Here is a 13,892-nt window from a genome sequence, read left to right as displayed (position 1 = left end):
CACAGGTTTATAGGCATTGCTATTGACCATTCTGTGCTTTTGGATCTGCATAGTGTATTAAATTTACTTCCGAGGAAACTGAGATACAAAAGATTATGTAACTTCATGAAGCCACATCTACTGGCCATCTGAGATTAGAAACCTGTCCTCTTGGTTTTTCAGCTTTTTCTTGGCAGTCTTATCGATGCTGCCTTGTTTCACAAAAAGCAGATGAGGCTACGATTACCTAATGGCTTTCTCTTCCTAAAAAGCCCCTCCCTCCTAATATTTATGCTCCATGGGAAATAAAGAATTCTAGCAGGAAGGTATTCAATAATATAAGATTTCTGTATTATAATGTTAAGGAAAATAAGCTGGATTATAGGTCATTTCTAAATTCTATTTCCTAAGGTTTCTTTGTTACTGTTTTGATCACAGAAATAAATTGGGGTGGGGACTGTTTAGATAGAAGTCCTCCCAGGGTCCCTGTGACTGTACTTATTTCATGTATTTTCTGAGCCCTCACCTGCCATTTCTGTTGCTTAGTGACTGTTCAGCAATTGCTTGCAGTGGTTCTCTAACAAACAACGCTCTTTCTATTTTATGTGGAAAGCTGATTTAATTAAACAACTCACTTAAACTAATGCTTCGTAGGAGCCATGATATGATTGGAACAGGCATTTCTAGGGGTAGTCTTGTCAAATTAGCACATGCAAACAATCAAGTAATTGCAATGGCTCTGAATGTATGGAGTCTGCTACCATTACTGTATAAGCTGGTTCTCTTGGATAGGTTGTTTCCATTCTGGTGATGGTTTTGCTGGAAACCTCTTGTGTCTCCCATATAACACTAATGCTGCATAATATATTGTTATTTGAGCAATAATTTAATATCCTACACCTCCTCTTACTCAGTCTCAAGGGCCATAGCTGCATTGTTTACCACCAAAAACCTAGGATCCAACATAAGAGAATCTAATTAGGTACTAAGTGAATGCATGAGTGAGTGGATGCTGAGAGTGTGACATCTAGTGCCTAGGACAAATTTAGGATTCTTCCCAAGTGATTCTGCCCCCAAGAAGGGGTAGTGAAGGGTTAATGTTCTCTTTGGGAGCTGGAGGGATTTGGATATGGATCTCAGCAGAGCTGCCTGAATCACATTCTTTCTGCTACTATAGCAACAGGTTGAGAATTCTGCAGGCTTTGTCTCCTGCCTACATTGGAAATGCCTGTATGCAGGCGACCTCATTGTCTGAGGGACAACTGTGTGTGTGTGTGTGTGTGTGTGTGTGTGTGTGTGTGTGTGTGTGTTTTCTATGATGTTTCAATGAAGCAGCTTCTTTGCAGACACAAAGAAGCCAACACAAAGCAGGGGCTAAGAATCATGGAAAGGCTGAGAGAGATCTTGTTTTGATTGGAGGGACATTTCCAATCTTTTGTCCCCTGAAGAGATGTGAAGTGGAGAAGGATTTGAGGTTTAGAGGTAGTCTATAGTATCTTTCCCTGCCTTCTTAATGAGACCTGTCTTCTGAGAGATGCCTCCTGGCAGCTTTTGGAAACCTTTCTCTCTCTCTCTCTCTCTCTCTCTCTCTCTCTCTCTCTCTCTCTCGGGAACCTTTCTCTTACTGTCTTTGCTTAACAAATAGGTGGTAGTGAGGCTCTTGGATTATTGCCCGTGTTGTGTTCACTTCTAAGTTTGGAGATGCCAGAGTCGACCAGAATGTGGGTCTTTCCCTCTGTATTTACCAGTCCTTCTAATCAACTCTGTATCTTTGTTGAGAAGGAAGGACAAGTTAACTGAGACTGAGAAATGGAGGTGTTAGTCTTTACTTGCTGTAGCAGTGTTGCAAAGAGAGTAACGAAAATGGGGAAGCTGCTGAGGAAAAGTCACTTAGGTGGTATTAACTTCCCAGGAGGTGTCTGTCACTGGCATTTAAAAAATGCCCTGCCTGTTTACTCGGGGCTGCTTCTCAGGTGGGTTAAGATTAGAGTTTAGGGCTAATTGTAGTTATTGTTGGACTAATGGGTGAAGTCAGCAGACCTTAAATACCACTTTGAATTGATTAATCACATCACCACAGTAGTGTTTTCACTTTGCACACAGATGGAGAAATCTGCCTGGTTCACTCTTTGTTGCTGGTTTACAAAAACATTTTGGTCAGAAATATCTGAACGTCTCCAGCCATTCTTTAGAAGCAGCACTGAGTTCTTAAAAGTTCCATTTTAAAAACTTTTATGGCGCCTGGGTGGCTCATTTGGGTTGGGAGTCCGACTTTGGCTCAGGTCATGATCTCACGGTTTGTGGGTTCGAGCTCACATCGGGCTCTGTGCTGAAAGCTCAGAACCTGGAGCCTGCTTCCGATTCTGTGTCTCATTCTCTCTCTGCCCCTCCCCCACTTGTGCTCTCTCATTGTCTCTCATAAAGAAATGTAAAAAAAAAATTTAAAAACTTTTATCCCTGACCCACTACATACCATTTGAATATGGGATAAGCCCTTGGTCTGTATGTCTCAGAGTTCCCTCAGCACTGCTTTTTAAGTCTGGTGTGGCCACTGAAACTCCCAGTTCTTGCGGTGTGGTCCAGTGGGCTCTGGGCTGGGAGCCAGCAGCCCCTGGGGGGTCTAGTCCTAACCTGAGTGGCCTTGGGCAGCTCAAGTGGGGATTTTAATTCCACTGCATATAGAATGAGAGATGTGGATGACATTGCTAACATTTCATTCACGTCTCTCATACACACACAAAAGCTGGAACTCCGGTTGTTGGAAAAGTAGAAAATGCCTTTGCTTTCTTGAAGGTCTTGTAATTTGCAGCTCCTTTAACTCCTCATACTTTAGGCCTACACTTCAGTGTCAAAGATTCCTCAGGGAAGACTTCCCTGACCCCCCAGGCTAGAGCAAGGGCTCCAGGCATATGCTCCCTGCTAAGCGTGTTCCTTTATTTCATCATACTTAGTATAGTTTGTAATTATCTTTTTTTTTTAAGTTTATTTATTTTGAGAGAGACAGAGACAGAGTGAGTTGGGGAGGGGCAAAGAGGGAGGGAGACAGAGAATCCCAGACAGGCTCCACACTGTCAGTGTGGAGCCCGATGCGAGGCTTAAACTCACAAAACCGTGAAATCGTGATCTGAGCCGAAATCAAGAGTTGGACACTTAGCTGACTGAGCCATCCAGGCACCCCATTTTTTTTTAAGTCAATTTTCTCTCTCATAATGAGGCTAAGGTCTTTGGGAGGCAAACACCCAATCTGTTTTGTTCACCATTGATTCTGCATAGGAGTCACTCAGTAAACATTTGTTTTAGACTGACAGTGCTGCATTTGGCTGTCTGGAGGGTGCAAAGATGATCACATCACAGTCTGTGCCCTTCAGGTTCTTCATATTTACTTGTCCTGTTTCTCTTCCCTACCATCTCAACCCATACCCAGAATATGCTGTAAGAAATTAACAAAAAACCCAGGGCTCTTGTCATTGATCTGATCATTAGATAGATTTTCATTTTCCTTGATGGGACTGGTTAGTCTTTTGTGACAAAATCCATGAACTGAAGCAAGGTCCTGGAAGGAGGTTGTTAGAAGACAGTATAGAGAATAAAAGCAGTGGATGAAAAAGAAAAAAAAAGAGAGAGAGGGAGGGAGGGAGGGAGGGAGGAGGAGGAGGAGACAGCAAGAAGAGCTTTGAAATCATGTGGTTCTATCTTTTTAATTAATTTGCCTGTAAGTGTCCTTATGTGACTGACAGGTTTTACAAGCAAGGACATGTTTCTTAAACAGAATTCTTACCTGAAGTGTTGAGTAATGGAAACACAAAGAGTTTGCAATCAAAAGGTGATTATAAGCACACAAAGAGTTGACGGGACTCCAGAAATCTCTTTGCTTTAAAAACCAGGAAGATACCAATTTTCCAGAGGATTGGCAGGTTCCTGTAAACCAGTACAGTTAGGATCAATACAGGCCTTCGCATTATGAAACCAGAGCTAGCATTGCACATTTGAACAGTAAGCCTAGACCAGATGCTGCCAGGAGGGAAAAGCGAGAATTCATCAACCAGGTACAGGAGGAAGAGGGGGGAGTTGATTAAATTAGAAAATACAACTAACTCCTTTTGGTCTCACTGAGTTGCAGTTTGGAGGAGAGTGACTTAGGGAGGTTATACTGATTAAGCTTCTGTAGAAAGCATGAAATCTCTAGCTTCGAAAAGCCAAATAACTTCAATTTATCTTGAGAACAGGTATAGAGAGTATGGATAGCTGAGAGAGGTGTAGTGTCTCTTCTGACTCTCTTTAGAGAGTTCAGCTTTCCCGGCAGAGCACAGCCTTTGCCTGCACACTTGTTCCTGCTTCCCTTTCTCACCCAAACCCACAGGCCCAGAGGGTGTCAGTCGCCAGCCTTTAGGCTTGGTCCACCGGGGGGTTAAACCCCAGCCAGACTACAGGCCTCCCAAAGCCATTCCAGGAAGAGAAGAATGACTAAAACAGTCACATAATCTCTCTTCTTTATGGGGAGGAAGGAATTTTAGCCAAGAATGCAAGGTGTGCCTATGGGCTTTGTGCCTACGCTGCACACATCCTACACACACACACACACACACACACACACACATGCGCGCACACATGCACACGTATGTCCACTCTGCTTGTTCACTTACTTGGGCAGAGATAGTACGGTATGCCATGTTGGCCAAAGACCAGGACGTAACTGTGTTGAGTTGACAAACAGCCAGGCCATCAGGCTCACGTGTCTCACGAAGCATTATTAACTGGCCCCTCCTTCATTTACAAAACTATGCTCAACAAAGATAATATGTGGAATGTGTTGCCTTTCTATTTGATATCCCCTTGCAAGGTAGTTTCAGAGCAGGTCAGCTCCAGGCGTCTCTTGGTTTCCTAGGAATTTGCCCTTTTCTAGCACTTTCACACAATTCTTTAAATCCCTTTGTTTCCAGTGGCAAAGCTTCTCTTAAATCTCAGCTCTACCAGCTCCTACCTGTACAGCTTGGGCATGTTATTTAACATCTCTGTGCCTCATTTTCTTTGTCTTTATATGGAGTTAATAATAATGTCTCTCTCATAGGAGCCTTGTGGGAAGGAAATAAGATCATCTAAGAAAAATTTTTTGCACAGTGTCTGGCATATAGTGTATGTTGAAAACTTGTTGCCATTTTTAATATGATGACGAGATTTCAGCCTTTTTTCTTCTTTCCTCCTCCTGAGTTAGAAACACCCCTTGACATTTGGTAGTTCTCAATATCAGGGTTTATTCCAGTGTGGGCAGAAGAGAGGGGAGCAGTGGCTGGGCAGGAATGGGGGTGATGGAGACCTGTGCCCATGTTCTTCTACTCCCTCCTATTCCATTGCTCTTTCTGGTATATCATACTGATTCTTTACCTGTTGATGGCTGGATGCAAAACTGAGTGCAGTGCAAAAAGGAATGTGCATTCAGCTCTGTCTTCTAGGAAGTGGTAATCTAAGTTCCTGACCCACTTTTACCTATTCTGCAAGTCTACAACATGTCTTGCTGTAAACGCTCAAATCCTAGCTCAAACTGACCACACCAACTAATGTCTAACATAGCAAGCGCCCTAGGGTTACCACTGGTATGAGTTGATTTGATCAAGGAAGACAGGAGTAGTCATGGAACAATTTGGCACCTAGAGGAAAACTCTGTTTAAAAGTCAAAGAGCAAGTCAAGTGTCAAACTTTCTGAGCTACCCAATCTCTCAGGAATGAGAGGAAGGAATATGAATCACTGGACCTGGAAAGAAGGCACAGGAGAAAGGAAACAGGAGGTTCCCGGTTCAGCCCCTCTGTGAAAGAGTGGCCATTACATTATAGCTGAGTAGCAGAGCTGGGACCCTAAGCTTCTGTAGCCCTAGCCTCCTGACCCACAAAGTACAGGTGGTAAACATTAGGTAATGTATATAAAGCACATGCCTATAAGCCCAATAAATACTCAACAAATGTTAGCCATGATCAGCTCATGCAGAACACCTCTGTATTCAGCAATTTGGCTGCCACTTTTGCTTCCCAGTTCAACGTGACTTAACCTCCACCACTTGTTCCTGATGCTGCCTACAGCTTACGTGTCGACCACAGTTAGTGGGGAGGAGGCATCACATCTGTCTGCAGCCCTGGTTAGTCTTGACAGTTCATAAGTTGGAATTAAATGAGCCATTTTGAGGATTCACAGATAGTGTTCTGTCATTCACACAAGGGGCAGGCAGCTCTCTGATAATGACTGCAGGATGGCAGTATGTGTGTGTGTGTGTGTGTGTGTGTGTGTGTGTGTGTATGTATATGTATATGTTTTATTTTATTTTTGAGAGCGCACACCAGCAGGGGAGGGGTGGGGAAGGGGCGGGGACAGAGGATCCAAAGTGGGCTCTGTGCTGACAGCAGACAGTCCGATGCAGGGCTCAAACTCACATGCTGTGAGATCATGACCTGAGCCAAAGTCAGATGCTTAATGGACAGGTTAAGATGCCACCCAGGTACCCCAGCACTGTATATATGTTTAACTTGAATTCATATTTTATCATTTCTTTCATTTTTATGATCAAAGCCATATTTTATTCTTCATTCTGGTGAAAGTGGGGTGGTTTCCATTGGTGTCTTTCACAATAAAAAAGTAGAAGAATGGGTATAAATTATACAGTTTTAAACACGAGACAAATTCAGTGTTATTTAATTCACCCTACTCACTTTACAGATGTGGAAGTTGAGGCCCAAGGGTATTAAATGAACTCCCTGAGTGGCAGAAGGACAGGTCTTCCAGCCCTAATTCAGGGTCCCCTGTGTTTGGTCTTTTGGTTTATTGCTCTTCCAAAGTGACCATCGCCATAAAACAATTGGAGAGCCATTGTTTTTGAAGCGTGAAGGTGGTCATCTGTGTGGAGAAGTCTCAAACAAGATAATCACACCTTTGACCCAGTCTCTTCCTGTCTTTGGCACATTACCCCTGACTCGCTACAGGACATACACATCTATTATGTGAAAAAGGCAGTGATGACAGAATGAACAGTTCCTGTTTTTCCCCTCTGAAAAAGAACTCCTCTACTAACTCTGTGCTGTTAGGTATACAGTCATGATCACAACAGAAACAGACCCCCTGTACTCCACACATGGTCCAGGGGATTGATTGAAGGAATATTTCATCATCTAGTGAATATCCATCCTCTGTGGAATCTCATCCTCTAGCTCTGTAATTCAAAGAAAATGTCAGACCTGTGGAGCACAAGACCTGGATATTCATGAATAGATTTTCTCAAGGATAATTGGTTAAGTGGCTTTTAATTCTTTTAATAAAGCAAAATTGTAAGATATATGTAGATAAACAAGGATGTATAGAGAAAGTATCTGGAGAAAATATACATTAAAGATATAATAGCAATTGTTCAAAACCAAGATTCAGCAAATTGTAGAATTATCCAGACTAGACTAAGTTTTTCTCTCAATCTATAGATTATCTTCTTTGTAGTTCAGATGCAACATTTTGCATTTGCTTCTTTGTTTCAAGCCAATAAAAACTTATTCATCAAGCAACTACTATGTGTCAGACACTATAATGATGCTTTTATGAGATCACATTTAATTTGCATAGTACTGTGAAATAGGTGTGATTTTCCTCATCTTATTGACAAGGACACTAAGACTCAGGGGTCAAGGTAACCAGATTTTGTGGGGTGTTTGATGACCTATTTTTGTTCCCAGAGAAGTAGAGCAGAGTAAGGTTTTAGGCAAACACCAAGGAAAGATTGTTAATTCAGTTGCTGAAACAAATGAAGCTTGACCATCAGAAGACCAGCCTATTCTTCCTGGCTAGTACCACCGTAGAAAACAGCCCTTCTGAATTTTGAAGATGCAGCTTATTAAAGCAGCCATCCTGACCCTGATCCTCCTGCAGTGCCTTAGTGTATATGTCTATGGGTTAAAGATGTCCTCTGAGTGAATCCGGTTTCCCTTCTCCTTCCTCCATCAGTTCTTTCATTTTCCCCTGCACCAAAAGCTACCATCTCTGCATGGGCCTCATCATGGGCATTGCTAGGGATGGGTCAGAATTAGAACGTGAGCATCTAGGCCTCCTCTGACACCAAGAGGCACACCTGTGAATAAATGCTCCAGCTTTAGTACTTGGACTCTGTCATTGTATTTTGTTCTTAGGGTCCTTTTAGAAAGAATTGCTGGGTCTGTGCTGGATTGCATAAATCCACAGACAGTGCAAGTTGTGTCACTCACTAATGGTGATGACTAAAATTTGTAAACTGTTTTGTGGCAAGTCGTTTCAGAACCTGTTTACACTCAACAGACAAAAGCCTTTTCCTTCCTTAGTCACAATAATAAAAGCTAAAGATATAATAGCTTCATATACATTATCTCATTTACCAACTACACCCATCAGACTGTTAGTCCCTTCTGACATATAAGGATATTGGGACTCAAGTAGGCTGTCTTGTGTTCAAGATCATATACCAGCAAGTGTCAGAAATTTCTTGGGGACCCTGGGTGGCTCAGTCAGTTAGGCGTCTGACTTGGGCTCAGGTCATGATCTTCTGGTTCACAGGTTCAAGCCCCACATCGGGCTCTGTGCTAACGGCTCAGAACCTGAAGCCTACTTCGGATTCTGTGTCTCCCTCTTTCTCTCTCTCTCTCCCCTCCTCCTCTGCTCGTGCTGTCTCTCACTCAAAAATAAAAATAAAACACTAAAAAATTAAAAAATAATAATAATACAGATTTCTCTAATTCCAAAGCCTACACTGTGTTGTGTTACCATTTTTTTTAATTCATTAATTTTTTTTTTTTAATTTTAGAGTACAAGCGGGGGAGAGGGACAAAGGGAGAGAGAGAGAGAGAGAGAGAGAGAGAATCTCAAACAGACTCCATGCTCAGCATGGTGCCCAATGCGAGGCTCTGTTCCACAACTCTGGGATCATGACCTGGGCCAAAATCAAGAGTCTGATATACAAGGAACTGAGCGACCAGGCATCCCAATGTGTTTGTCCCCATTTTTTAAAAAAGGAAATATATTTATAGAAATTTACTCACTAGCTTTGACTCTGGGTTTTGGCTGTTTTTGAGAATCCAATCCAGTCAATGTCCAGGAATAGAGATTTGCCACCATTAAGGTCATGCTGAAAAAAACACCATAGTTTCTAAAAACACATTACATCTCAAAAAGATGTAATCCAGAAACGCCTAATGTTACAACTGCATCAGTGCAATATGTGTATGACTTGCCAGCTTAGACTCATTTGGAGATATAATTTCTTTGTTTTTAAAAAAATCTCTCTTGTTCATGTTGACCTGTGGTCTGATTTTGTGAAACATAAAGGGTCTGGGTGCATGATTATTGAGCTGGTTCCCCAAACACCCTTCCAGTTATAACAGTGCTTCTGCAGATTGCCACCCCCTTCCCCCATGCTTCCTACTTAGGATAATTTGATTTTTAGAAGTGCTCATTTAAATAGTATTCTACAAAGTATTGTTTGCTCTTCTACTTATATTATCAATGCTCATTATTATAGCTATCAGTGAAGAAAAGATAGTAATTAGACTTAGGCACAGCTGCAGAACAATCTTTGCCTGATACTTTGTTGAGGGTAGCTAATGCTCTCTCAGTTATACCTTTTTATTGTCTGGGGTTTTTTTTTGAGAATGTACAGATTTAGCTAGATTTCCCCTTCTTCATTTCTCTAGGAGCCAATGAGTTGAAACTGCCATTGTTTTTCCTGATGTAAGTGTCACAGCAGAACCATCTCTGGGATGTCAGAAAGCTCATAGTTTTTGAAAACAGTACTGCACTGGGGCACCTGGGTGGCTCAGTTGGTTGGGCATCCAACACTTGATATTGATATCAGCTGGGGTTATGATCTCATGGTTCATGGGATTGAGCCCCATGTCAGGCTCTGCGCTGACAGCACAGAGGTTTTCTCTGTCCTCTCTCTGCTCCTCCCCCACCTGTTCTCTCTCTCTCCCTCTCAAAGTAAATAAGTAAACGTAAAAAGAAAAGAAAAATCACACTGCGGTCATGAAAGAATTGAGGACTGAGTTTCAAGAAGATGAAATTTCTTATTTGCACAGTGTAACTGATCAAGCTATACTTTTGTGGTTAGTGCCACATGAATAGGTAATGTCAATATAGGGAGAATGAAAGAAGGAATCAGTAGAATTCTTTGATTGTAAGCAACAGTAAATAGACTCTGGCTAACTAGAAATTGTTAAGTTTTTTAAAGTATTTTTTTAATTTTATTTATTTATTTTGAGAGAGAGGGAGAGAGAGACTCCCAAGCAGGCTCTGTGTTGTCAGTACAGAGCCCAACACAGGGCTCAGTCTCACAAACTGTGAGATTGTGATGTGAGCCGAAATCAAGAGTTGGATGCTTAACCCACAAAGCCACCCAGGTGTCCCAGAAATTTTTTTTAAAGGAGAGTTTATTGGAAGGACATGGAGGGGTGAGGGGAAAGGTGTGCTCACAGAATTGAAGGAAAAACTGAGAAATCAAGCTGAAAAGCCATACTCAGAAAGAGCAGGGGTAGAACAGAATTTGGGTCTCTAGTGAGGACTTGCAGGTGGCTTCTTCCAGTGCTGTCATCTTGATGAATGAATAATAGCCATTTTCAGTTTCATTTTTATTTTCCTAAAGAGTAAAATTCCAGAGAAAGAGCTTTGCAGTGGCTTAGCTTAGCACATGTGGCTTCAGGGAGACTGGGGACCTTGCCCGGCAGCCCCACCAGTCAGTCTCTAATAAAGCAGCCCCTAAAAAGCACATTTTATTTTATTTTTTTTAAATTTTTTTAACGTTTATTTATTTTTGAGACAGAGAGAGACAGAGCATGAACGGGGGAGGGTCAAAGAGAGAGGGAGACACAGAATCTGAAACAGGCTCCAGGCTCTGAGCTGTCAGCACAGAGCCCGACGCGGGGCTCGAACTCACGGACCGCGAGATCATGACCTGAGCCGAAGTCGGACGCTTAACCGACTGAGCCACCCAGGCGCCCCTAAAAAGCACATTTTAAACAAGACTCAGAAAGTACTAACTGTAAAGGAAAAAATTGATCAACTAGACTACATTAAAGTTACAACTGTTTATCAGTAGGTGAGTTAAAAGCAAGCTACATCACGAGAGAAGATACTTGCAATACATACATACCTGAGAACTCCTATCCAGAATGTATAAGGAACTTCTACACATCAACTTCTATAAAGCAGCAGACCACCCAATGGAAAAAAAGCCTTGAAAAGGTGCTTGCAGAAGAGGATATCCAAATGACCAGTACATGCACAACTTCATTAGGCATCAGCGAAAGCCCAATTAAAGCCACAGTACCTACCATCACGCACCTACCATTATAGCTAAAATGAAAAACTAGACAATATCAAGTGTTGACAAGGATTTAGAGCAAAAAGAACTCTCAGTCGCTGCAGATGGGAGTTTAAGTGGGTATGATCACTTTGCATACCCAATGTCATTTCAATTCTGTACCTGGTTAGGTACCCAAGAAAAACCCACGCATGTATGTGCCAAAAAGCACGTATAAAAATATTCACAGAAGCATTGGCTACAGTTAATTAAGTTTGGAATCTATCAACTGTCCATCAGCCAGAATGGATAAATCATGTCACACCCACACACTTCAATATAGAAAATGCAATACGGTATAGAAAATACAATATAGAAATGCAAAGTAACACACCGTATGCAACAAAGTGAATGAATTTCACGGATATACAGAAGACATACTATATGATGTCATTTATATAAAATTCAACAGTAAGTAAATGAATATATGGTGTGAAGAGTCAGGATAGTGGACACCCTGGGAGGGTGCAGTTAGTGTCTAGAATGGGGCTCTAAGGGGTCTTCTGGGGTACAGACCATGTTCTGTCTCTTGATCTGGGTGTGAGTTATCTAGGTGTCTTTACTTTGTAAAAACCCATTGAATTGTATTTATTTTTTATTTTTTTGAAGATATCTGCATTGATGCTTTATTTGAAACAGTTCTTCTGAGTTAGAGGGTTCTTGCATCAGATGAGTGAAGATTCAAAGCAGGGAGAAAAGAAAGGTGCTTGTCATTTTGAAAGTCACAGATAGCTTTTCTTTCTATAATTAGATTAGGAGACAAAAAATGATCCCACTATTAGTGGGAAGAAGCTTCTAGGGTCTGGCATTTGATGAGGTAGATATTCAGTTGCTGGGCATTCCCATTGTTTTTCCATGGCAGAACATAGAGCAGAGACTTGGGAATACGCATGCCTGAAGCCAGGTTACTCTTATGTTCCATAAGTGTGTTGCCTGCGGGGCTGTTGTTGACACAGTAGTTGGCTGTGCCCCAGACAAAGGGGGGTGCTGCTCTGTTCCCATAGATCTTAATCCCAGTCTTCACCACAAGGAAGGCACTGCCATGTGCTCTCAGCCAGAGTCTCCTATCCTCTAGGGTTCCTGGTTTGGTTGATAACATTCTTCTTAATACAACTTTTATCATCACAGCTTGAGATGTGATGACTGATTTTGGCCCAAGGAACCTGGTGAAGGGACAAGTAGCCAATTGGTTTGTGACGTCAGGATGATTCTTTCTGCACTTGGTAAGATGATAGAGAAACCTACAGGCCCTGATCTGGTGGTTTTTATCATAGGGGCATTGTAATAGCTTTTCAGCATCCAGGGAATCCATGTACGTTTCTTCCATGTGGGAAATGAAGGCGCTGAATCCAAGTGCCCAGTTCAGACAAGCTCTCCCCACGTTCAGAATGCATTGAACTTTAAATGTGTGATTTATGTTGTCTTTTTTCTACGGATGTTTTATATTTGAATAAAAACGTTAGGAAAAGAGAAGAGAATAATGAAAGCCCTCCCATTGACACATGCCCTGGAATAACAATGCCTGGGTTTGAATCCTGTCTGTCTCTGACTGTTTGACCTTGAGCAAGCTGCTGCTTTGTGCCTCAGCATTGTTATTTGTAAAAGGGAGGCAATTGCAGTACCTACCTCATTGGACTGGTAGAAGGATTAAATGAGATAATCCAGGTAAAATGCTTACAACAGTGCCAGGTACACAGAAAGCAAAAGTTAACTGTTAGGTACATATATTGTGGAGTCATTTCTCCATGCAGGACGCACCAGGGGAATGCAAAGAAGTATAAACCCTTGGCCTCGAGTTGCTTATAACAATAGTAATTAGAAAGACAAGGTATGTGGGGCGCCTGGGTGGCGCAATCGGTTAAGCGTCCGACTTCAGCCAGGTCACGATCTCGCGGTCCGTGAGTTCGAGCCCCGCGTCGGGCTCTGGGCTGATGGCTCAGAGCCTGGAGCCTGTTTCCGATTCTGTGTCTCCCTCTCTCTCTGCCCCTCCCCCATTCATGCTCTGTATCTCTCTGTCCCAAAAATAAATAAACGTTGAAAAAAAAAAAAATTTAAAAAGAAAGACAAGGTATGTAAAAGAACAAATAATTGACACTACAAGAGGGTATTAGGAAATTACAGATAAGAAAAATCGAAGAATTCAATGGAAGGAGAAATTACAATATGTTAGAGTATTCCAAGCAAAACTCAGAGAGTTGTGAGAAGTCAGAAGAGTGGCTGCCCTTGGAGTGGGTGTGATAAGAAAGCAGTACGAGGGGACTCGTTTCTTCAGCTGGAACTGCTTACATGAATATAAAAATTTTTGATATGTACGCCTTTCAGTATGTGTGTTGTCCTATAGGATTTTGAACCTGGTTGACATTTGACCTTAGGCAAGGTACTTAACCCCTGTGAATTTCATTTTCTTCACCTCCAAACTATACCTAACACCTTCCATAGGGTTGTCAGGAGGATTATTGAACGCAGTGTGTGTAGGATGCCTAGTCCAGGATGGGACAGATATTTCATGTATCTGATGTGCTAACTGGGATAGAAGGTGACTGACTGGGACAGACCTTCCCT

General features: G+C 42.0%; 1 protein-coding gene and 1 pseudogene across 7 annotated transcripts in view; one reads left to right on the top strand and one right to left on the bottom strand.

Moving 5' to 3' along the window:
• Positions 1–13,892, top strand: part of STON2 (stonin 2) — a 155,605-nt gene that overhangs the window by 99,461 nt on the left and 42,252 nt on the right. The window lies entirely within an intron of this gene.
• On the bottom strand, positions 11,861–12,872 carry LOC115516751 (annotated as a pseudogene).

This window comes from Lynx canadensis, chromosome B3, assembly GCF_007474595.2.
Source record: "Lynx canadensis isolate LIC74 chromosome B3, mLynCan4.pri.v2, whole genome shotgun sequence".
Lineage (NCBI taxonomy): Eukaryota > Metazoa > Chordata > Mammalia > Carnivora > Felidae > Lynx > Lynx canadensis.
This window is presented reverse-complemented; position numbering and strand designations above follow the sequence as displayed.